This window comes from Erinaceus europaeus, chromosome 10 (assembly GCF_950295315.1).
Source record: "Erinaceus europaeus chromosome 10, mEriEur2.1, whole genome shotgun sequence".
In the NCBI taxonomy this organism is placed as follows: domain Eukaryota; kingdom Metazoa; phylum Chordata; class Mammalia; order Eulipotyphla; family Erinaceidae; genus Erinaceus; species Erinaceus europaeus.
This window is the reverse complement of record NC_080171.1, coordinates 64087728-64113062: the sequence shown is the minus strand read 5'-3', so window position 1 is coordinate 64113062 and position 25335 is coordinate 64087728. Positions and strand designations below refer to the sequence as shown.

The window sequence follows — 25335 nt, the reverse complement described above, 5'->3', positions numbered from 1 at the left end:
TTACATAAAAAATATTATTGCATATATGGAATTATGCTTGGTGCCCATATTTTCTAGGGTGACCCAGAAATTAGAGATTTAGGCAAAGCATAATTCACTATTTTAATATTCATGCTGTATTGACTGAAACTATTCAAAAGATGAGCAGTGAGCAGCAGTGGAGAAATGAACAGAGCCATGCTATTAATAAGGAATATATATTACTTAAAACTTCCCATAATGTTTCCAAGAGATTGGATAACATTGGGGGTCAAGGTGATTATGCTCAAATTCCACAATACCACACTGTATTGTTTAAATAATGATTTTCTTTAAGAGGAAAACTTACACAGAAGGGCCAGTAAGAAGAGATATATGTAATCTTATCCTCTCATAGAGAACAAATGGAAACTAGTTGAAGTTGTTAGAGTCACAATTAGTTTGCTTTGGGGGAAGCACCACACCTTTTGTGGTTCTTTCCTTCTATGCTGAATGTAAATATTATGATATGGTATTTAGGGTAAAAAATGTCACCTGAAAAATAGAAAACATGAATTTGGATGCCAAATTATGTAATCTAAAAATATTCTAAAACTTTTGAAACTCTTGAGAGGTTCTAGCCTCCTATGCTTTGGGAAGTTTGCCACATGTGACAGTTTTCCCACTAGACTATATGGAAAGAAGCATTCACTGTCTAAATAAATCAGAGTATTACCAGAATTATTTATCTGGATAACAGAGAGATAACAGAATAGAGATTTACAATTGCTAATATCAACAATATTAAACAATACTAGCTATATATTTAGCTTTATGCTTTTTTAATCTTTATAACATACACATATATACATATTATTTATGTAAGTATTTTATTCATTTATTAGTGACAAAGATAGGAGGAGAGAGAGAAAAAATCTGACACCATTCTAGTACATGTGCTGCCAGGGATTGAACTCAGGACCTCCTGCTTGAGAATCCAATGCTTTATTTATTTTTTTTAATATTTTATTAAGAAAGGATTAATGAACAAAAACATAAGGTAGGAGGGGTACAACTCCACACAATTTCCACCACCCAATCCCCATAACCCACCCCCTCCCATGATAGCTTTCCCATTCTCTAGCCCTCTGGGAGCATGGACCCAGGGTTGTTGAGGGTTGCAGAAGGTAGAAGGTCTGGCTTCTGTAATTGCTTCCCCGCTGAACATGGGCGTTGACTGGTCGGTCGATACTCCCAGTCTGCCTCTCTCTTTCCCTAGTAAGGTGTGCCTCTGGGGAAGCTGAGCTCCAGAACACATTGGTGGGGTCTTCAATCCAGGGAAGCCTGGCCAGCATCCTGGTGGCATCTGGAACCTGGTGATTGAAAAGAGAGTTAACATATGAAGCCAAACAATTTGTTGAGCAATCATGGATCCCAAGCTTGGAATAGTGGAGAGGAAGTGTTAGGGAGGTACTCACTGCAAACTCTAGTGTACTTCTGCTTTCAGGTATATATTTTGCAGTATTTTATGGATACGTGTGCACATAAGCTCTCTCACACAGAAACTGGTGTATATCTAGGTTATGGGACTTTGTTAGAAAGTGAACTACCTGAGATGAAATTAGAGTGTACTATAAAAGGAAAGGTCTCACCCAAGTAATGAAGCTGAAGGGTTGTCATTCCACACGTGTAGTCTCTGGATACAGTCTGAGGTGAAGCATGTTGAGGTGGCAATCGTTGTGTTGGTTAGGTTGTGATTGGCGGATGCAGTATTATTTGGTTTGGATTGGGAGATGCATACGGTGTGATGATAACATTAACTATCGATTGTCTTTTTGAACCCTAAGACAGCAAGAACCTCACATCTCCACTATAGAGCCCCTACTTCCCCCAGTCCTGGAACCCTTGGATAGGGCCCACTTTCCCGTATTTTTTTTAATATACATTTTAAAAAATTATTTATTTATTAATGGATAGAGACAGAGAGAAATTGAGAGGGGAGGGGAGATAGAAAGGGGGAGAGACAGAGAGACACCCTGCTTCACCACATGAAGTTTTCCCCTTGCAGGTGGGGACCAGGGTCTTGAACCTGGGCCCTTATGCACTATAATGTGTGTGCTTAACCAGGTGTGCCACTGCCTGTAGAGTCCAATGCTTTGCTTTATCCTTTGCACCATTTCCCTTACCACAATAACAGTGTATTTTACAGATGAGGAGACATGTTTTAGAGAGCTCAAGTAATGACCTGGGTAATGGCACAGCCACAATTTGAATATAAAAGTGGTATGTTCGGGGCCAGGCAGGAGCACACTGGGTTAAGCTCACATAGAACAAAGTGCAAAGACTCACATAAGGATTGGGGTTGGAACCTGGGTTCCCCACCTGCAGGGGGGTCACTTCATAAGTGGTAAAGCAAGTTTACAGGTATCTTTCTCTCCCTCTCTGTCTTCCCCTCCTCTCTCAATTTCTCTCTGTACTATCCTATAAAAAAGAAAAAAAAATGGCCCCAGGAGCAGTGGATTTAAAGTGCGGACACAGAGCCCCAGCAATAATCCAGGAGACAAATAAATACATATATACATAAATGTGGTATGTTCCATAGTGTACAATTATGGTTCCAAAACCAGTTCTTTCTATGTTGCACTCCATACCTGTGAAAGAAATTGTAAGAGTTTATGAGATGAAACTATTAGAAGAATTCATAGAAAACTGTAAAACTATAATTCAAGAATATTAAGAAACTCTGAGAAGGATCCAGGACCTACCTTAAAATATCTATACAAGTCATACTTACTATATTGTCTAGTTTCAAATATGGAAAAGATTAAATTATGAGTTAATTTTTTTATTGTGACTGAAGATCCCTGATAATTTTCACCAAATTGACTGACATTTACAAAGTTTATAGAAATTTTAAGCTAGTTAAAAGTGCAGTCACATGAGGAAACAACACTGCCATCATTGAAGTTTATCTTTAATAATTAATGGTGGACAATCTCTCTGATTTACAATCTTACCTCATTACTGTTATCACTCTCAAATTATTTTATAATAAAATAGAGAAGGAGAGAAGTCAACTAGAGCACCATTCTGCTCCTTTATATATGGTATTATTGAACTTGGGATTTGGAGCCTCAGGCATGAAAGTCTCTTTGCATAACCATTATGCTATTTACCCTTGTCCCATTTAGATGATTTTCATAGTACATCAAGAGCTAAAATTGGAATCAAGGTAATCTGACCCAATGTGTATCAGTACAGACATTGCAAACAGCTTTGGCAGTGTTGATTCATATAATTTAAGGCATATATAAATTGTTTTGCAAAGTAGTTTCCTAATATCCCAATTAAAAACAATGAGTGCAACAGTTAAAGTGATTTCAGAGGCACATATCTCTAAATGAGTTACACCCTTTAAAAAGTAATATCTATTATACATAATATGATAATCAATGTCACTATAGTTCTTATTTTACTTTCTTACTAAGATTACATACTTGATTTACCTTTTTTATTTTTATTTATTTGTTTTTATTTATTTATTTATTTTGCCTCCAGGTTATTGTTGGGGCTTGGTGCCTGCACTAGGAATCCACTGTTCCCGGAGGCTATTTTTCCAATTTTTTTTGCTCTTGTTGTTATTGTTGCCATTGTTGTTGTTAGTGGTGGTGGTGGTGGTGGTTGATAGAACAGAGAGAAATCAAGGAAGGAGGGGAAAACAGAGAGGAAAAGAGATAGACAGATACCACCACCTGTGAAGCAACACCCCTGCAGGTGGGGAGCTGGGGGCTGGAATAGAATCCTTCCAACTGTCCTAGTGCTTCCTGCAATGTGCGCTTACCTTGCTGAGCTACCTCCTGGCTTCCAGATTATCTTTTATATTCCTTATAGTCAACAAGTTCTGAAGCCATTTTAAAAATACTAGTTACTTAGAAGATAATTTTCAAGGTCTATGAGGATTTTATTAATCTCCACCAGTAAATTATTAGAAATAACCAAGAGCAGTAAATTTTACAGAAAATATATAGGTGAAATGTGTGGATATTGAGAGTATTATTTAGGGACCAGGAGGTAGCTCACCGGGTTAAGTGCACATAGTGTGAAGCACAAGGACCCACACAAAGATTTCAGTTTGAGTCCCCTGGGTCTACATCTCCAGGATGGTGGTTTCGTAAGTGGTAAAGCAGGTGTGCAGGTGTGTAGGTGTCTATCTTTCCCTCCTCCCCTCTGTCTTCCACCTTCACTCTCATTTTTTTCTGTGTTCTATCCAACAGCAACAACAATAACAGTAGTAACAAAAATGGAAAAAAAAAAAGATGACCACCAGGAGCAGTGGCTTCTTAGTGCAGGCACTGAGCCCTACTGATAACCCTGGAGGCAAAAAAAAAAAAAGAGTAGAGTTATGTCATCTATTTTCTTCTGTTGAAGAGGATTTGTAGATTTTAAACACTGTCTAAATAGTTAGCAATGGGTGGGGGTAGATATCATAATGATTATGCAAAGAGAATTTCTTGCCTAAGGCTCTGAAATCCCAGGTTCAATCCCACACACCACCATAAACTAGAGTTGAGTAGTGAGTGCTCTGGTAAAATAAATAAATAAGCAAACAAATATGAAAGGAGAAGAGTGTTTTGGTTTAGTATCATGCAGAAATCCTGATAATGTCTGCAGTGAAATAGCATCATTTCCCCCTTCTTATAAAATGCTCCTTTTCAGAGTTGGCAGATAAATACACATGGATTTAGATTTGGCAGAGAAGTAGCTACTAACTTCTACTGACATAATGATTCTAAAAGCCACTCACATTTCTACATCTGTGAGTTCACTTATAAACTATTTATCACCTGTTCTTTTAGTCCATCCATTAGCCATACCAAAAAAAAAAAAGTTATTTCACATAATATTTAGATGGGGCCTCCAAGGTACAGAGATATTTAAAAAAAAGTTTAAGGCTACAGAAATATTAGATGGAAATGCTTAGGATCAATTTGTATTTTCTATTCCATAGGTCTTGTCCATTGAAGTATTTTTCTCTGCTTTTTAATTAGAAATTCATACTTTAAAAGTCAAATATACTTAAATCATCATAACATTTAATGTTTAGTTGTATATTTTAATGAAGAGTGTAAAAGTCAATTTGACATGACATGATGGTTTGTATTAAATTTCTTACATCGTTAATTTGTTGAAATATTGTCTATATCTAAAGACATTTTTACTTTTACTTCTAATACTCAATTTTTATATTAGTGATTTATAGGGATTCAATATTATAGAATATGCCTCTACCAAATTAATTTTCATATATATATGTATATATACATATATAGATATAGATATGTATGTATGTATATATATGATATTATCTTTATTTATTTATTGGACAGGGACAGCCAGAAACTGAGAAGGAAGTGGGAGATAGAAACAGAGAGAGAGAAAAAAAAAAAGAAACAGACAGAGAAACACTTGCAACACTGCTTCACCACTCACAAAGCTTTCCTTCTGTAGGTGGGAACTGGCGGCCTGAACCTGGGTCCTTGTGCTTTGTAACATGTGTATTCAACCACTACCACCACCACTACCCCCAGTAGTTTTCTTTTTTCTTTCTTTTTTGCCTCCAGGGTTATTGCTTAGGGCTCCGTGCCTGCACTATAATTCCACTGCTCCTAGTGGCTATTTTTTCCCATTTTGTTGCCCTTGTTACTGTTCGTGTTGCCCTTGTTGTTACTGTTGCCATTGATGTTGTTGGATAGGACAGAGAGAAATTGAGAGAGGAAGGGAAGACAGAGGGAGAATGAAAGACAAGACACCTGCAACCTGCTTCACGCTTATGAAGGGACCCCCTGCAGGAGGGGAGCCTGGGGCTGGAACTGGGATCCTTAAACTGGTTCTTGTGCTTCCTGGCAAGTGCGGCTTAACTTGCTGCACCTTTTCCAGTAGTATTCTTTGTCGTATGCTTTACATTGGTTTGTTCTAGCCCTCCCCCGCCAAGAGAATTGGATCAGTCCAGTTAATTTTGCGGGCCCGCTTGGCCCCGCCCCAAGGAACCCCGGGAGAGGTTCCTGAGTTCGAGAGTGCGAGAGTTTCAGAGGGTCCCCAGTACGAGAGTTCGAGAGTTTGAGAGTTACAGAGTAAGAGAGAGTTCCACAGTGGAAGAGTTTCAGAGGGTTCCCCAGTACCAGAGTTCCAGAGTTCCAGAGTAAGAGATGGTTCCTGAGTTCGAGAGTAAGGGAGAGTGCTTGTGCCGCTGCAAAGAGACAGCCGAGTTCTGTTTGGTGATTAGTTTGTCTTAGTTTGTGAATCGTTGTTCCTGAATAAAGAAATACAGCTTCCCTGCTCAGCCGTTGCCTCCGCGTCTCTGTTACCCGCCGTGAAGCAAGCCAGCCTGGCCAGAGCCTCTGAATTTTAACAACAATTCTTACTGTCAATGCCTACTAAAAATAAATGGATTAAAAACTCAAGACATAGTATATGTATTCTTGTAATGATATTTCCCAAATTTTATAGAGGACAGTGTCATCTAGAGTGTTTATTAGATATACAGCTTCCCTAGAACACTTATTGTATAGATTTCTATTTGAATGGGTCTTTCTAATGAGTAACTTCTCATTAAGGCAGTTTTGTTTCTTTAACCAAATATGAGTCAGATCATACAGTACTTCTCTTTCTCCTGCTTTGTTTCACATAGTATGATCCTCTCCAATTCCATCCATGTTGTAGAAAGATTTTTGTTAAAGTTGAGTAGTGTTCCATATTGTCAATATGCCGGAACTCCCTTATTCACTCTCCTATTGGTGAGCTTTTGGTCATTTCCAAACCTTAGTTATTGCAATGGTGCTGCAATGAATGTAAATGTTTGTTTATCTTTTTGTATTAGTGTTTTCACACATTCTTTTTTTTTTTTTTTTTTTTTTATTTATTTAAATTTTTAATTTAAGAAAGGATTAGTGAACAAAGGCATAAGGTAGGAGGGGTACAACTCCACACAATTCCCACCACCCAATCCCCATAACCCACCCTCTCCCATGATAGCCTTCCCATTCTCTAGCCCTCTGGGAGCATGGACCCAGGGTCGTTGAGGGTTGCAGAAGGTAGAAGGTCTGGCTTCTGTAATTGCTTCCCTGCTGAACATGGGTGTTGACTGGTCGGTCCATACTCCCAGTCTGCCTCTCTCTTTCCCTAGTCAGGTGTGTCTCTGGGGAAGCTGAGCTCCAGGACACATTGGTGGGGTCCTCAATCCAGGGAAGCCTAGCCAGCATCCTGGTGGCATCTGGAACCTGGTGATTGAAAAGAGAGTTAACATACAAAGCCAATCAATTTGTTGAGCAAACATGGATCCCAAGATTGGAATAGTGGAGAGGAAGTGTTGGGGAGGTACTCACTGCAAACTCTAGTGTAATGCTGCTTTCAGGTATATATTTTGCAGTAGTTTATGGATACGTGTGCACATACGCTCTCTCTCACAGAAACTGGTATATGTCTAGGTTATGGGACTTTGTTAGAAAGTGAACTACCTGAGATGAAATTAGAGTGTACTATAAAAGGAAAGGTCTCACCCGAGTAATGAAGCTGAAGGGTTGTCACTCCACACGTGAAGTCTCTGGATACACTCTGAGGTGAAGCATGTTGAGATGGCAATCGTTGCTTTGGTTAGGTTGTGATCGGCGGATGCAATATTATTTGGTATGGAATGGGAGAAGCATACGGGAAAGTGAGCCCTATCCAAGGGTGCCAGGACTGGGGGAAGTAGGGGCTCTATAGTGAAGATGTGAGGTTCCTGCTGTCTTAGGGTTCAAAAAGACAATCAATAGTTAATATTACCCACACATTATTTGTTAATTGGGTTAACTTTGAAAAGTCCCTTTGTTATGGTTTGCTGTACAGTACCCAGTATCTTGTATATAGCTGTGCTATTGGAAGCTTCTAATCTACTTGGTCTAGGCTTTTGAGAGAGTCCGCATATCAAATACGTAGCCTATCTATTAAAAAGATTCAGTTTGTCTTTTGAGAACCTTTGAGACATACAATTGATTTCCCCCTCTCATATTAATTAACTACTGATTTATATGACTACATTTTGCTAGGAGTGTACATAAACACCATTACCATCACCAAAGGACCGTGACCCATCCCTCCCGCCCATTCCCACCCCCCACTGGCCCAGGAAGCTACATGTCTACTCCTCACCACTGGGTTTTTACTTTGGTGCCCTACTTACAATTTGATCAGGTCCTGCTTTTAGTTTCCCTTTCAAATCTTCTAAGTCAGCTTCTGTTGATGAGTGGGATCATCCCATACTCATCTTTAACTTTCTGACTTAGTCCACTTAACATAATTCCTTCTAGCTCTGTCCAAGATGGGTCAGAGAAGGTGAGTTCATTGTTCTTGATAGCTGCATAGTATTCCATTGTGTATATATACCACAGCTTTCTCAGCCATTCATCTGTTGTTGGGCACCTGGGTTGCTTCCAGGTTTTAGCTATTATGAATTGTGCTGCTATGAACATAGGAGTACACACCTCTTTTTGGTTGGGTGTTATGGAGTCCTTGGGGTATAACCCCAGGAGAGGAATTATTGGGTCATATGGAAGGTCCATGTCTAGCCTTCTGAGGGTTTTCCAGACTGCTCTCCACAGAGGCTGTACCAATTTACATTCCCACCAGCAATGTAAAAGGGTTCCTCTGTCCCCACATCCTCTCCAGCATTTGTTGCTGCTGTCCTTTTTGATGTATGCCATTCTTACAGGAGTGAGGTGGTATCTTAGTGTTGTCTTAATTTGCATTTCTCTGACAATCAGTGACCTAGAGCAGTTTTTCATATGTTTGTTAGCCTTTTGGATCTCCTCTGTGGTGAGTGTTTTGTTCATTTCCTCTGCCCATTTTTGGATGGGGTCATTTGCTTTTTTGTGGCTAAGTTTGCTGAGCTCTTTATATATTTTGGTGATTAGTTTCTTGTCTGATGTCTGGCATGTAAAGATCTTCTCCCATTCTGTGAGGGGTCTCTCTGTTTGTTTAATAGTTTCTTTGGATGTGCAGAAGCTTTTCAATTTGATGTAGTCCCATTGGTTTGTTTCTGCTTTGGTCTTCCTTGCAATTGGGTTTGATTCATCGAAGATATCCTTGAGGTGTAGATGGGAAAGTGTTTTACCAATGTTTTCCTCTAAGTATTTGATTGTTTCTGGTCTGACATCTAGGTCTTTGATCCATTTGGAGTTGATTTTTGTTTCTGGTGAGATAAAGTAGTTCAATTTCATTCTTCTGCATGTTTCAACCCAGTTTTCCCAGCACCATTTATTGAAGAGAGCCTCCTTCTTCCATTTAATCCTTTGGGCCCCCTTATCAAAGATTAGATGCCCATAGGTGTTGGGATTTACTTCTGGGCTTTCAATTCTGTTCCACTGGTCTGTGTGCCTATTTTTGTTCCAGTACCATGCTGTTTTGATGATGATGGCTTTATAATATAGTTTAAGGTCTGGGAGTGTGATGCCTCCATTTCTGTTTCTTTTCCTCAAGATGGTTTTGGCAATTCTAGGTGTTTTCAGGTTCCAGATAAATGATTGTAGTGTTTGTTCTATTCTCTTAAAGAAGCTTGGTGGAACTTTGATGGGTATTGCATTAAATTTGTATATGGCTCTGGGGAGAATGTTCATTTTGATGATATTTATTCTTCCAATCCATGAGCATGGGATATCTTTCCATTTCTTGGTATCAGTTTCTATCTCCTTGAGTAGCGACTCATAGTTTTCAGCATACAAGTCTTTCACTTCTTTGGTCAACTTTATTCCTAGGTATTTGATTGATTTTGCTGAAACAGTGAATGGGAGTGATTTCTGGATGTCTTCTTCTTCAGATTTAGTGTTTGCATAAAGAAATGCCACTGATTTTTGTACATTGATTTTGTAGCCTGATACCTTGCTATATTGCCTAACAACTTCCAGTAATTTTCTACTGGATTCTTTAGGTCTTTCTATGTATACTATCATATCATCTGCAAATAGTGAGAGCTTGACTTCTTCCCTTCCAATCTGTATCCCTTTGATTTCTTTCTCTTGCCTGATTGCTATGGCAAGAACTTCCAATACTATGTTGAAGAGTAACGGTGACAGTGGGCAGCCCTGTCTAGTCCCTGATCTGAGGGGGAATGCTTTCAGCTTCTCTCCATTGAGTATGATGTTGGCTGTAGGTTTGCTATATATAGACTCCACTATCTTGAGGAATTTCCCATCTATTCCCATTTTTTGTAGAGTTTTGAGCATGAATGGGTGTTGGATTTTGTCAAAGGCTTTCTCTGCATCTATTGAGATAATCATGTGGTTTTTGGCTTTGCTTTTATTGATGTGATGAATGACATTGATTGATTTACGGATGTTGAACCAGCCTTGCATTCCTGGAATGAATCCCACTTGGTCATGATGAACAATCTTTTTGATGTGTTGCTGTATCCGGTTGGCCAAGATCTTGTTTAATATTTTGGCATCTATGTTCATCAGAGATATTGGTCTGTAGTTTTCCTTTTTTGTTCTGTCCCTATCAGCTTTTGGTATCAGGGTGATGTTGGCTTCATAAAAGGTGGAAGGGAGTATTCCTGTTTCTTCAATCTTATGGAATAGCTTAAGAAGTATGGGTATTAACTGTTTCCTGAAAGTTTTGTAGAATTCGTTTGTGAAGCCATCAGGTCCAGGACTTTTGTTGTTGGGGAGATTCTTAATAACGGTTTCAATTTCTTTGTCTGTGATTGGTGCATTTAGATTTTGTAGTTCTTCTTGGTTCAGTTTTGGAAGTGCATAGGTTTCTAGGAATTGTTCCATTTCTTCCAGATTCTCTAGCTTGGTGGCATATAGTTCTTTATAGAAGTTTCGCAGAATTCTCTGGATTTCTGTGGTGTCAGTTGTGATATCTCCTGTATCGTTGACAATTCTATTAATTTGAGTCTTCTCTCTTTTTTGTTTGGTGAGTATGGCTAGGGGTTTGTCAATTTTGTTTAATCTTTCAAAGAACCAACATTTGGCTTCATTGATCTTTTGTATGGTTCTTTTATTTTCGATGTTGTTTATTTCTGCTCTAACTTTAGTGATTTCTGTCCTTCTGGTTGCTTTAGGGTTCCTTTGTTCCTCTTCCTCTAAGTCCTTGAGGTGTGTAGTAAGTTCGTTCATTTGGGCTTCTTCTTGGTGTTTAATATGTGATTGTATAGCTATAAGTTTCCCTCTCAGTACTGCTTTAGCTGTGTCCCAAATATTTTGATAGGTTGTGTCTTCATTTTCATTAGTTTCCAGGAACATTTGAATTTCCTGTTTGAGTGAGTGTCTGACCCAGTGGTTCTTAAGGAGCGTGTTGTTTAGTTTCCAAATTCTATGTCTTTTAATAATTTTCCGTTTGTTGTTAAAAGTTAGTTTTACTCCACTGTGGTCTGAGAAGATACTTGGGATGATTTCAATGCTCTTGAATTTATTGATGCTGTCTTTGTGGCCTAACATGTGGTCTATCCTTGAGTATGTGTTATGTGGATTTGAAAAGAAGGTGTATTCCAGTTTTTTGGGGTGGAGGAGTCTGAAAATGTCCAAGAGGTCTAGTCTGTCAATCTCTTCATTCAATTCTCTTATATCTTTATTGGTTCTCTTCTTTGTTGATCTGTCTAAGTGTGAGAGTGGGGTATTGAAGTCTCCCACTATTATTGTATTACTATTGATGTATTTTTGAAATTGTTTCAATAGGTGTTTAATGTATTTAGATGGTCCCTCGTTGGGTGCATAGATGTTAATAATTGTTAAGTCTTCTTGGCTGATTGATCCTCTTATCATTATGTAATGTCCTTGCCTATCTTTTATTACTTTATTTAATTTAAAATCTATCGTGTCTGAGATGAGAATGGCTGTTCCTGCCCTTTTTTGTGGACCGTTAGCCTGTATGATAGTTTTCCATCCTTTCACTTTAAGTCTGTGTTTATCTTGTTGTGACAGATGTGATTCTTGCAAGCAGCATATGGTTGGGTTATGTTTTCTGATCCATCCCCCCACCCTGTGCCTTTTGATGGGTGAGTTTAAGCCATTGACATTTATTGATATTATGGATTTAATGTATTGTAGTGCCATTGTTCTAAGAAACAATTTGTTTGCTCTGATATATTACAAGTATTATAGTGATGTTCTTGTTTATAAGAGGTCTTTTAATACCTCTTTCAGGGCCGGCTTGGTGATAGTTGCCTCCTTTAACTGTTGTTTGTCTAAGAAGGTTTTGATCCCTCCATCTAGCTTGAATGAAAGTCTAGCAGGATATATAATCCTTGGTTGAAATCCTTTTTCATTCAGGGCTCGATAGATATCTTGCCACTCCCTTCTGGCTTTTAGAGTTTGAGTTGAAAAATCTGCAGAAAGTCTTATGGGTTTTCCCCTGTATGTGACTTTTTGTTTCTCTCTTGCAGCCTTTAGGATCCTTTCTTTATCCTTACTTCTTCTCATTGTGACTATGATGTGTCTTGGTGTTTTCAGGTCTGGGTTGATTCTGTTTGGTACTCTCTGGGCCTCTTGCACCTTGATATCCTTTCTGTTATTCAGGTCTGGGAAATTTTCTTGTATTATTTCCTCTAGGATGTTTGCTTCCCCTTCCTCTCTTTCTTCCTCTGGCAGGCCAATTATACGAATGTTACTTCTTTTGAGATCATCCCATATGTCTCTGTTGTTGTTTTCAGTGTCTCTCAATCTCTTTTTAAGCTCTTTCACCTCTTTCTTAGTTTTCTCTAACTCATCCTCTGTCTGACTAATTCTGTTTTCTGCTTCTGTTAGTCTGCTTTCCCTTGCCTCAGCTTCTTTCTTCATTACAGCTATTTCAGCTTTCAGTTCTCTAATTGTCTCAAGATAATCAGTATTTTCCTTGGGGGTCTCAACTGTTGTTTCCCTAATACTGCCATTTCTTTCCTCCAATGTTGTTTTCATTTCTGTGATTAATAAGTTTATTATTGCTTGCATACTTTTCTTATCTATGGTTACTTCTGACTGATTTGTGGTTTCTTCTGGGCTCTTGTCTTCATTCATTGGGGTAGCAGTTTTATTTGTTTTTAATCTACCCATTTTTTTTTTTAATTTATGTGTTTCTCTCTTTTTTTTTTTTTTTAATGTTCTGTTGTTCCTCAGTTGTTGTGTTTTGAGCACAAGTAACACTGTACTAAATACCTTTATGACAATTGCACTCACCAACCTCCGGAATAACCGTAGCAACTGAAGTAAGTATTGAAGGAGTTTAATCGTTACCAGTTAGCCAAACAATTTCTCCAGTCCGTGAAAAAATAGTAACCAAATCCCAGTGAAGAAAGAGAAAAGGAAGAGAGGATAGCAAGAATAGACAGTTATGCAAATCTACTATCCAGTGTATATTCTAAGGGTAACAAGAGTGTAAAGGGAACTAGAGCAGAGATACACACATAGAGAGTCCACTCTGGGTCAGATTTCTTCCCCAAAGTAATTCAGAAATTCAGAAAGGCAAAGAAGAAAGAAGTGTATGACAAGATTAAAAAAAAAAAAAAAAAAAGAAAAAGAAAAAAAAAGAGAGAGATTGAGAGAGATAAGAGAGAGAAAAGGGAGAAGATAGGAAGAAGAGTTGTAATTAAAGAGCAGTGCGAGGAACTTCCCAAATGTGTATCAGTGAATTAAAAAAAAAAAAAAAAAGGAAAAAGGAAAAAAAAAAAAAAAAAAAAAAAAAAAAAAAAAAACCCTGTTTGGTGGTATGGGGTATCCTGCTAGTAGCTGGTCCCAGGCACTGCTTATGGGGGGAGGGGGGGCGGCGGGAAGGATGTATGCTTGAAAATTAAAAGGAAGAAAAAAGAATTTTTTCCCCTACTCTAATTCTTAACCCAAATTAAGTTATAGAAACATCCTTGGTATGACCGTTATGGCCCCTTATTGGATGGCCTGCTAAAGGCAGAAAATCCTATTGTTTACACGAGATGTGTCCGGAGCTCAAAGGCTAACCGCTTCTGCTTCTCCGGGCGCCATCTTCCGGGAAACCCCGCCCTCCAGACTTTTTTAAAGGATTTCTCAAAAATGAACACTAGCTCCAAGTCCTTTGATCCAATGAGAGCTATACTCAAGAAGTCTTTGGATCCACCCTCAGGGTCGCGGTGGACCCTGGCAACTCCCAAGAGGCAGCCCCCGAGCTAAAGTGCTCTCTCCGGGTCCTCTGCCCGCCGCGCTCTGCAACCGGCGGAGGAGCTGCCTTCCCGGGCGGGCGGAGGACAATGCCCGGCGCACTTGCCTTGCCTGGCGCCGCCTGGGAATTCTGGAGCCCCGCTAGTCCGTGTCACCTTTGCTCTAATTGTTAACCCAAATTAAACTGTAATAACTTCTTTGGTGCCCTCCCCCTTATTGACTGGCCTGCTAAAGGCAGAAAATCCTACCTTTGCCGGCGATGCTATCAGAGCACTCGCTGTTAAGCGACTTCTCAGGCCGTCGCCATCTTACCTCCTCCTCACACATTCTTTTTTTAAAATGTAGACAACCCCCACCCCTATGAAGTATTCTTTTCCTCATATACTGTGTATAAGGCAGTAAATTGAGAAATATTATTTTTCAAGTCTACAGATGAGTGTCACAGCCAAAATTGGATCTGTCGCCAATTCAAAAGCATGTGCTCCTAACATATAGGATATTTTGGTTCAGATGTCATTGTCTCACATGCTTGTTCCTAAATTCACTTTCTTAAACACACAAAGCAATACATAAATGCAAATTTTCTGTTTAAGTGCTATGCTTAGTACTGTATGAATGTGGTTCAAGCCCTGGCTCCCCACCTTCAGGGGGAATGCTTCATGAGTGGTGAAGAGAGTCTGTAGGAGTCTATCTTTCCCTCTCTCTGTCTCCCTATCCTCTCTCAATTTCTCTCTATCTTATATAATTAAAAAAAAAAAGGAAAAAATGGCCACTAGAAGCCATAGATTTGTATTGTTGGCACCAAGCCTCAACAAATGGAAGAAAAAATAAATAAATAAAATAAAGTTTCCTTTCTAGTCCCTCAGTCCTCAGGTATATTCAGACATATTACAGTATAGTCTTGTAAGTAGCTCAGTATTAATTGTCATGTAAGATCTTAACTGTTCTGATATAAGATATATAGTTTTTCTTTGAGGACTGCCTCTGAAGAGAGTAACTAATTTGCCTTCACATTTTGCAGCCATACCTTATTTTTATCCTTTCCTCAGTAAGGAGGCAAGAACTGAGTGAATGAAATACCTTTTTCTGAAGATTTAAAAAAAGAGACAGAGTCCAATTTTAAGTCAAAGGAAAGTTTCAGAGATTCCCCGAGGTGCTAGGCAATACTACATCTCTAGATCAAGGGCACCTTGTTCCCTGGAGTTGTTTCTCTTGGAGTCTCTCACATAGTGTAAGTATACACTTGTGAAGGCTTCCTTAAAGCCCTCCCAAATTGCTCACCTGGGGTTTTGCCTAAATCTTCTTTTGAGCCATAGGACTAGAAAACTTTCCAGCTGATTATAATGTGAAATACTGAGTCTTCAGATCACTGTCTATCTTTTCTACTGAAACGCTGTGTGACCTAGAAGGTTTTGATAATGAGCCCCATTCACTGCATACCTATTGTCACCTACATAGTGACCTTTCCTAAGTCATGTAATATCCATTTTTTAATGTAAGTAACATGAGGCACATAGAGGGTCAATTATTTTTCCTGGATTAGAGAGAGAAAATGGGAACTTGAGATAGCAAAATTAGGCTGTCATACTCCCAAACCCTTACTCTATTCTACTCAACTCTTCTCTCTCCTCTCTCTCTCTCTCTCTGTGTGTGTGTGTGTGTGTGTGTGTGTGTGTGTGTGTGTCTCATTGGGAGACAGTTGTTGAAACATGGGTACAGCTTCTCATCTCTTCATGAAGCATGAAACAGGGCCTTAAGATTCCTTCCACTTGATCCTTCCCTCTACTTTCCCACAGTCCTTTGCTTTGGTGCAACATGCCTACTCCAAGTTTTACCATGCCTACTCCAAGTTTTACTTTGTGATTTTCTTCTCCGTCTTTCTTTTTTCTTTTTCTTTCTTGCCTCCAGGGTTTTATCACAGGGGTTCGGTGCCTGCACCATGAATCCACTGCTCCTGGAGGCTATTTTTTCCCCTTGTGTTGCCCTTGTTGTTTATCGTTGCCATTATCATTATTGTTTTTAGTGGTACTGTTATTATTGTTGCTGGATAGGACAGAGAGAAATGGAGAGAGGAAGGGAAGACAGAGGAGGTAGAGAAAGATAGACACCTGCAGACTTGCTTCACCTCCTGTGAAGCGACCCCCCTGTAGATGGGAAGCTGGGGGCTTGAACTGGGATCTTTAGGCTGGTCCTTGCACTTCACGCCATTTGTGCTTAGCTAGCTGCTCCACCACCCAGTGCCCAATGTCCTTATTTCTTAAGTCTACTTATAAATGAGATCATTTGGTATTTATACTTTTCTTTTTGACTTATTTTGTTTAATATAATGTCCTCAATTTCCATTAAAGAAGAGGCAAAGGAGATGACTTTAATAACTGAGTAGTATTCCATTGTGTGCACCATCATTTTCTTAGTCACTCATCTGTGCTTATACATATGGGTTGCTTCCAAATTTTGAGGATTACATAGTGTGGTGCTATGAACATAGATTAACATAGATTTCTTCTGATAGGTGTTTTTGTTTTCTTTGAGTAAATCCACAGAAGAGAGATTACTGGGTCATAGGGTAGGTCTATTTCTAGTGTTCTGGGAAATCTCCAGATTATTTTTCACAATGGTTGGGCCAGTTTGCATTCCAACCAATAGTGCAGATAGCGCCCTCCCCTTTTTTATTTACCAGCATGCTCTCCAATATTTGTTGTTTCAGTCCTTTCTGATTAATGACATTCTCATAGGTATAAAGTGATATCTCATTGTTGCCTCTATTTGCATTCCTCTGATAATCGGTGGCTTTGAGTACTTTCTCATGTATCTGTTGGCTCTCTAGACCTCTTCTTACTCAGTGAAGATTTTATCTATGTCCTAGCCCCATTTTCTAATAAGGTTGCTTATTTGTTGTTGTTATTGTTGTTGCTGAGTTTACTGAGTTCTTCTGTATTTTGGTTATTCTCCTTTATCTGAAGTATGCTGTATAAATATCTTCTCCTACTCTGTAGGGTGTCTTTTTGTCTGAGTGATGGTAGTGTTTTTTTGTGCAGGAGCTTTTCAGTGCTCACTTTTGCAGCACATGCACTAAAATTGAAATCATACAGAGAGATTAGCATGGCCCCTGCACGAGAACACAACCAAATCCTTACTTTTCATTAAGAAGCCCCCCAAATTCAGATTATTGCACATTTGAGATGAGGGATGAAAGCCTCAATTACTACTTTAAAAATAATTTTAGGGGGAGTCTGGCCATAGCGCAGCGGGTTAAGTGCACGTGGCGCGAAATGCAAGGACCTGTGAAAGGATCCCGTTTGGAGCCCCCCGTTCCACAGGTGGTAAAGCAGGTCTGCAGGTGTCTGTCTTTCTCTCCCCCTCTCTGTCTTCCCCTCCTCTCTCCATTTCTCTCTGTCCTATCCAACGATGACAACAATAGCAACAGTAATGCCACAACGATACAACAACAAGGGCAACAAAAGGGGAAAAAATGGTCTCCAGGAGCAGTGGATTCGTGGTGCAGGCACTGAGCCCTGGCAATAACCCTGGAGGCAAAAAAAGAAAAAAAATAATTTTAGGGGAGTAGGGTAGAAAGCATAATGATTGTTCAAAGAGACTCTCATACTCCAGGTTTCAAAGCCCCAGGTTCAATTCCCTGCACCACCATAAGCCAGAGCTGAGCAGTGATATGGTAAAAAAAAAAAGAAAATAAAAATAATAGTAATAATTTGGGGTGAGGCCATGGCGTAACTGACTGAGCTGACATGTTATAATGTGCAAAGACATGGGTTCAAGCCCCTTATTCCTACTTGTAGGAGAAGCTCTACAAGTGGTGAAGCAGTGTTGCTGGTGTCTCTCTTTCTCACCATCGTCCCTCTTCACTTCTCTCTGTCTCTATTCAAAATATGAATAAATAAAAGTAAAATAAAATCTTTAAAATAGTTTTGGTTTATTATTATTTTGCTATCATCAGGGTTATTCCTGGGGCTCAGTGCCTGCATTACAGTCCACTGCTCCTGGCAGCTATTTTCTTTGTTTCTTTGTATTTTATTTGATAGGTCAGATAGAAAATGAGAGGGAAGGAAGGACAGAGATGGGAAGAAAGAGACATCTGCCAACCTCATCACCACTTATGAAGCATCCCCTTGGCAGATGGGGATCAGGGGCTCTAACCCAGTTTATTGTGCATAGTAATGTGTGTCTTCAACCTGGTGTTTCACTGCCCAGCCCCCTACAAATATTTTTAACATTATGCTCTTTATGACTTATGCTTTTATATAAAATATACCTAACCCTTTTATTTTGGAGCCTCATGCATGAGTCTTTTTATATAAACTCTATGCTATCCACCCCTACCCTTTACTTTATGTCCCAATCTACACCATTCATCTTTTATTCATCAGATGAATAAAAGCAATATAATTTATTTTCTTTTTAAATTTTTATTATCTTTATTTATTTACTGGATACAGACAGAAATTGAGAGGGAAGGGGGAGATAGAAAGGGAGAGAGACAGAGAGACACCTGCAGCCCTGCTTCATCACTCCTGAAGTTTTCCCCCTGCAGGTTAGAGGCTGGGGACATGAACCCAGTCTTTGCACACTGTAGCATGTGTGCTCAACCAGGTACACCAGGACCCAGCCCCTATAACTTATTTTCCAGCAATTTCTTTTTTAATGTTTTCATTTATTTAGTTCACACACACACACACGCGCACACACACACACACACACACACACACACACACACACACACACACGGGGAATTAATGGTTTACAGTAGATGCAGTTGTTGGTACATGTGTAAAATTATAAATTTTCTTCAAAAACACTCTCACCCCCAGTATAGGTCCTCTACCACCATCATGTACCATGACATGAAAGCTGCCCCCCCAACACCTTGCTCCCCCCAACCAGAGTCCTGTACTTTGGTGCAATGCACCAAATTCTACTTTGTGCTTACCTTTCTGTTATCTTTCAACTTCTTTTCCTGTGTGAATATGTAGTCAGTGAGACATTTAAGTATCTGATCCCAATCCTATTGGTTTTCACATATTAAATATTTGTTTTCCCACTTGAAAAAGTGACAGTATACAGAAAGTGACAAGGCTGGCAATTGATAAAGTAGTTCTGCATGTATTCAGATTACTGTACTCAGCCAGAAAGAGTTCAGAGTACCATATATTAGGAAACAGAACAGGGAAACAATATATCTTCATAGCAGTTTCCTCTCTTCCTTCCACTTTTCTAGGTGAATTATTTTTCATACCACTGGTGTCTGTTTTCCTTAAGAGGAAAGTAAAATCTTGGCTATTCCACCTAATTCCTCTGCAGAAAATGAGGCTATGGCTGGTTCGTAGAGGACAAAACAAAGTTTATTACACATAGTGATGTTGACAGTGTCTTTCAAGACAAAACAGGAAATTCTTAATTCTGTAGCTTCTATAATCTAGGAGTCAAATCCTGAAAATTGGATAAATTTTGTATTTTTAAATGAGGTAAGCCAAATTGTTATATCATTCTCTAAACTCCCACTAGTATAGAGTTAAGTTAATTCAACTATATCCTCCTTCTAATTTTGGGTTCCTTTTGCAACAGTTTCGCATTGATTTTCTTCTTATTATTCTGCTAAAAGAATGCTGAAAATATTTCATTTGACTGTGTAAGAATAATATTAATTGTAGTAATTTATGTGAACCCTTCAGCAATTATAACTAATCATCATACAACACAATAATGATTATGTATATCATTCAATATGCACCAAATTAATTTAGTTGTGATTTTTTATTTGATTACAACTCTAAACATCACATATTTATTCTTCAGAGTCAACTGCTCATTATAACAAGATCATATCACAAACTTAAAACTATTCTGGGTACTATGCATAGGTTCTTTTCTTCTACTTGTTTACTTATTGCTTTAGACCAACTACTTGTCTCCTCTTAAACAGTTTCTTTCTTTTAAACATGAACATGTATCAGACCTCTGGTGGTGGGAACTGTATGAAATTATACCTCTATCATCTTACAATTTTGTAAATCAATATTAAATCATTAATAAATAAATTGTTACAAAACAAAAACAAAAAATAAAAATGAGCATATCTATGGAATAGTCTCCTTAAAATCTTTACCCTGTGATAGTATTTCCTTTAGGTTTCCTCTCTCATCTTTAGTTTTCCTGCTTTATCTTACTTTCATATCTTTTGTTAAGAAAGAGAATTTTATTTGAAAAGACACATTCAAAAATTAAAACATATTTTTCTTTCCAAAAAAGTATTATTGAAGCATATTAGTCATTAGGTAAAACTTTCTTTGTAAATTTTGGCTAGATTACTTGTTCAACTCCTTAAATTTAATAAAGTAGACCTTGGGGACCAGGCAGTGGTACACCCAGTTAAACACACATAATAATAAAGTAAACTAGTAAGTAATAACAGGATAATTAATGGATATTACTAAGACAGTTTAACTTAAAGTTAAATAAGTTTAGTTATCAAAGGGCACCTATTAAACTAGGCAAGTACAGTAAAGCTTCTAAAATATCAAACTCATTATCTTCTATATAGTTCTAATATAAATTTTTCAAATTAAATAAATCTTTTAAAAATTTATTTTATTTTAGTGAGAGAGAGATTGATGGTAAATGGTTTTAGTACAGTTGTTGATACATAGGTACAGATCTGTAAACCATTCTCAGCCCCAACTTAGTTCCTTTGCTACCTTCACGCAACAGGACCCAAAATCAGCCACACACACACACACACACACACACACACACACACACACACACACACACACACACACACACACACACACACACACACACATACCACATCCCTCCCTGCCTTCCGTCCCCAGCATTCTTTATTATGGTGCAATATACCAAACCCAGCCTGATGTTTACTTTGTGCTTTCTCTTTCTGTCCTTGTTAAGTTTGACCTATGAATGAGATCAGCTGGTAGTCATCCTATTTTTTGACTTATCTCTCACTTAACATGATTCCGTAAGGATTCAAACAAGATTAGGCAAAGGAGATGGCTTCATCAATTTTAACAGCTGATATATATATATATGGCATAGCATATCTTTCTTAGCCACTCATTTGTCATTGGACATCTGGGCTGCTTCCAAGTTTGAGCTATTATAAACCATGCTACTGTGAACTTAGGCATGTGCCTGCCCACCATCCCCTACCTCTCTCTTGATCTAGGTTAAGGTTGAGAGCTTGATAAGAACAGATCATACTAGAAAAAAGGAAATATAGGTCATAGAAGAAAGTAAGAGACAATTTGATAGAATTGAAAATCATGCTAGATTCCTAGCCTGAAGGGCTGAAATGATTATTATTGTTAATTTTAATATTATGTATGTGCAGCTTTTAGTATATAAGCAAGAAATAGGAAAAAAGAAACACTTCACAGTTATAACCAAAATATAATTCAAGAATGAAACTGATTGATTTTTTTAAATTTACAACTGCTGGGCTAGCATGAGGGTGTTTCTTCCCGTGCACATGCTCTCTGGGTTGAGGAGAACTCGACTGGAGCCAACCTGGGCTTCTGCTTACTCAGCAATGCGGGAGAAAGGAACCAGGAACTCGTGGCGAAGCAGGAACGCAATGCAGTGCATTTATTGATCAGAGACAACACCTTTATATCTTTTGAAATGGAAGTGGCAGGTCGGAAAAGGAAATGGCTAGGAGAGGGGGTGGAGAAAAGAAAAGAGCATGAAGGTAAAAAGCTTCCATAGCAGCTGTTGCGAAGGTTCTAACCAGCGGGATTAAACAATACCCTGCAGGCAGGGTGTGTCTCAGGCAAAACAATGATTATGTAAATAGACCAAAGCATCAAGCAATATAGCATAGAGCAGGGGGGAGCTGGTGTAATGCCCAACATACAACCATATTCTGATTATTTATACCTACTTCATCAATCTCTATTTTAATTTATTGTTAAATTTATAGTAGTTTGCATCTTCATTTTTGGCAACTCAGATTATACTTCTCCTAAATCTTTAGAACAGTTTTTTTTTAAGAGTATAATTAGACATACATTGTCCTAATGAGTCTCTAAAATAATGTAAATTTTCTTCAACAGTTTTAGAGCAATAACAAACCCTTTAGGAATCTCTTAAGTACATTTGATACTATTCCTAGAAAAGTATATTTCTGAAAATGTTGGATTATTAAGAACAATATAGTTAGAGTAGGAATCTAGATAGCTAATGGAAGCATTTGCTTTTGCTTTTCCCTAAAGAAAAATAGTATTTTAGCAATGAATCAGTGCATAATGATGGTTATTTTGACATGTGTAGTATTGTTTCCTTTTTATATCCTATTTAACAATTTGAATTTTATCTTAATAAGGAGACGTTTTGGGTGAAATTTTTAAATGGAAAATGTTATCTTGATAAAATGATCATTGTGGATGATCATTTCTATTATTGCATTTTTTTCCCTCCAGAAACTTCACAGTGCAAATCAAAGTCAGGCTATGGTAAACATTTATTTCAATGCCATCTACAAATTAACTTGAAATTGATTAAGTATATATTTTTCCTTTTTTTTTTCATTTAAGAGAGAGAGAGGAGGGGAAAACAGAGAGGGGGAGAGAAAGATAGACACCTGCAGACCTGCATCACTGCTTGTGAAGCAACTCCTCTGCAGGTGGAGAGTCAGAGGCTCAACCAGGATCATTACACCGGTCCTTGCACTTGGCACCATGTGCGCTTAACCTGCTGCTCTACCTCCCGGCCCCACTTTGGATACTTTTAAAAGTTATTTGTAGTTGTTTTATTACAAAATATGATTGAGTGGTCCAGGAGATATGATAGTGACTAGAGCCTTAAACTTAAAAACATGAGATCCTGAGTTCAACCTCTGGTATCACATGTGCCAGACTGATGCTTTGGTTCTCGTTCTCTCTCTCTCTCCCTATTCTCTTTCTCTGCCTCTCATTAATAAAAAAATCTCACAAAAAAAGAAGTGAAACTAAGCTTTATCTGTTAACCCCAGTTCCACCAGGACCCAAAGAGTTTGTTACCAACAATCTTTTTTATAATTTAATTTTATTTTATTTTATTATTTAAGAAAGGATTAATTAACAAAACCATAGGGTGGGAGGCATAAAATTCCACACAATTCCCACCACCCAATCTCCATATCCCACCCCCTCCCCTGATACCTTTCCCATTCTCTATCCCTCTGGGAGCATGGACCCAGGGTCATTGTGGGTTGCAGAAGGTGGAAGGTCTGGCTTCTGTAATTGCTTCCCCGCTGAACATGGGCGTTGACTGGTCGGTCCATACTCCCAGTCTGCCTCTCTCTTTCCCTAGTAGGGTGTGTCTCTGGGGAAGCGGAGCTCCAGGACACATTGTTGGGGTCTTCAATCCAGGGAAGCCTGGCCGGCATCCTGATGACATCTGGAACCTGGTGACTGAAAAGAGAGTTAACATACGAAGCCAAACAAATTGTTGAGCAATCATGGACCCAAAGCTTGGAATAGAGGAGAGGAAGTGTTAGGGGGGTACTCACTGCAAACTCTAGTGCACTTCTGCTTTCAGGCATATATTTTGCAGTAGTTTACGGATACGTGTGAACATATGCTCTCTCTCACAGAAACTGTTGTATATCTAGGTTTTGGGACTTCGTTAGAAAGTGAACCACCTGAGATGAAATTAGAGTATACTATGAAAGGAAAGGTCTCACCCGAGTAATGAAGCTGAAAGGTTGTCATTCCACACGTGAAGTCTCTGTCTGAAGTGAAGCATCTTGAGGTGGCAATCATTGTGTTGTTTAGGTTGTGATTGGCAGATGCAATATTATTTGATATGCAGACTCTCTCAAAAGCCTAGACCAAGTCGATCAGAAGCAACCAATAGCACAGCTATATACAAGATACTGGGTACTGTACAGCAAACCCTAACAAAAGGACTTTTCAAAGTTAACCCAATTACCAAATAATGTGATGATAACATTAACTATCGATTGTCTTTTTGAACCCTAAGACAGCAGGAACCTCACATCTCCACTATGGAGCCTCTACTTCCCCCAGTCCTGGAACCCTTGGATAGGGCCCACTTTCCCGTATGCTTCTCCCAATCCATATCAAACAATCTTATTTTAACCCATCACTGGAAGGGAAGCAAATCTGGAAAACACCAGACGTCAGGCACTGTTTTTCTTATTTGAGAGAGAAGAGGGAAAAAAGAAGGACACTAAAAAGTAGTAATTGGTATAGGTGTAACTTAGAAAGGAAATGAAGGCAGAATTGTAGGAAAAATAAGCAAAAATATAGACATATATAGATAATTATAGATATAAACCCATAACTATGACCTTGGAAGAACTACTGGAGTCTCCAAGGGAAGGGATGGGGACACAGAGTAGTGGTGGGAATGGTGTGGAAGTATATACCTATTATGGTTTTGTAAGTCAGTATTAAATTACTAATAAAAATGTATATATTCATCAAGTACAGTTCTCAATGTTCTACATATAGGAATTGAGTTCGAATTTCATCACAACTCTGGGGTAGGTATCTAGACTTTCTTCATTTTACAAAGGGGAAGAAAGAGAGGCACACACATGTTAAAAGATTTTTCAAGTCTATGGAGCTAACAAATGGCTAAGTCAAGATTGAAATAAGACTAGTATTTCAGGACTAGATATCATGATAATCTCATTACTTCTACTTTTAATATTTGTCTAAGATACATCAGGGTGTGTCGAAGACTTTCTTTAGTGTTTTGTTTATTTTACTTCATTGATACTGCATCAAGGAAGTGAGACATCCATTGCTGCTCTTTTATTATTGATATGTAAGCTGATGTTTCTGTGAGTTCAATAATGGTCTTGGGTTACACATAAAACCCCTGGAAAAGTTGAGCTTTGAACACAGATTTTTTTCCTCTCCTCAGACTTTTCTAAGTAGTGAAATGATTAGTCTATCAAATGTGGTATGTGTATAAATCCTAACAAATAAATTAATATAAGGAATATTTTTTCCAATCTTGGAACTGAGGATATCGTCCATTTCTTTGTGTGCCTATTTTTTCTTATTTTTTATTAAGGAAGGGTGGTAACTGATGAATTGGTAGTTGATGAATGGGTATCATTATCATCTCATCATAATAGGTATTTGCAAAACATTCTCACCTCCAACTTAGGTGTCTATTTGTTTAGCTGTGTCCTGTAGATTTTATTGTAGAAGTCTTTTACCTGTTTTGTTATATTTACTCCAAGGTATTT

At 38.4% G+C, this 25335-nt stretch overlaps 1 protein-coding gene and 1 pseudogene across 4 annotated transcripts in view; both read left to right on the top strand.

Annotated features, from left to right (window-relative positions):
- Positions 1 to 25335, top strand: part of LINGO2 (leucine rich repeat and Ig domain containing 2) — a 1295977-nt gene that overhangs the window by 443251 nt on the left and 827391 nt on the right. Inside the window, exon 1 of one of the 4 annotated variants that reach the window (XM_060199681.1) lies at positions 22422 to 22582. The exons of the other annotated variants lie outside the window; for them this stretch is intronic. The gene's annotated coding sequence lies outside the window, so the exon portion shown is untranslated. Of the gene's footprint in view, positions 1 to 22421; positions 22583 to 25335 lie in introns of those variants that run through there. 4 annotated transcript variants of the gene reach the window in all.
- On the top strand, positions 17145 to 17237 carry LOC132541072 (U6 spliceosomal RNA; annotated as a pseudogene).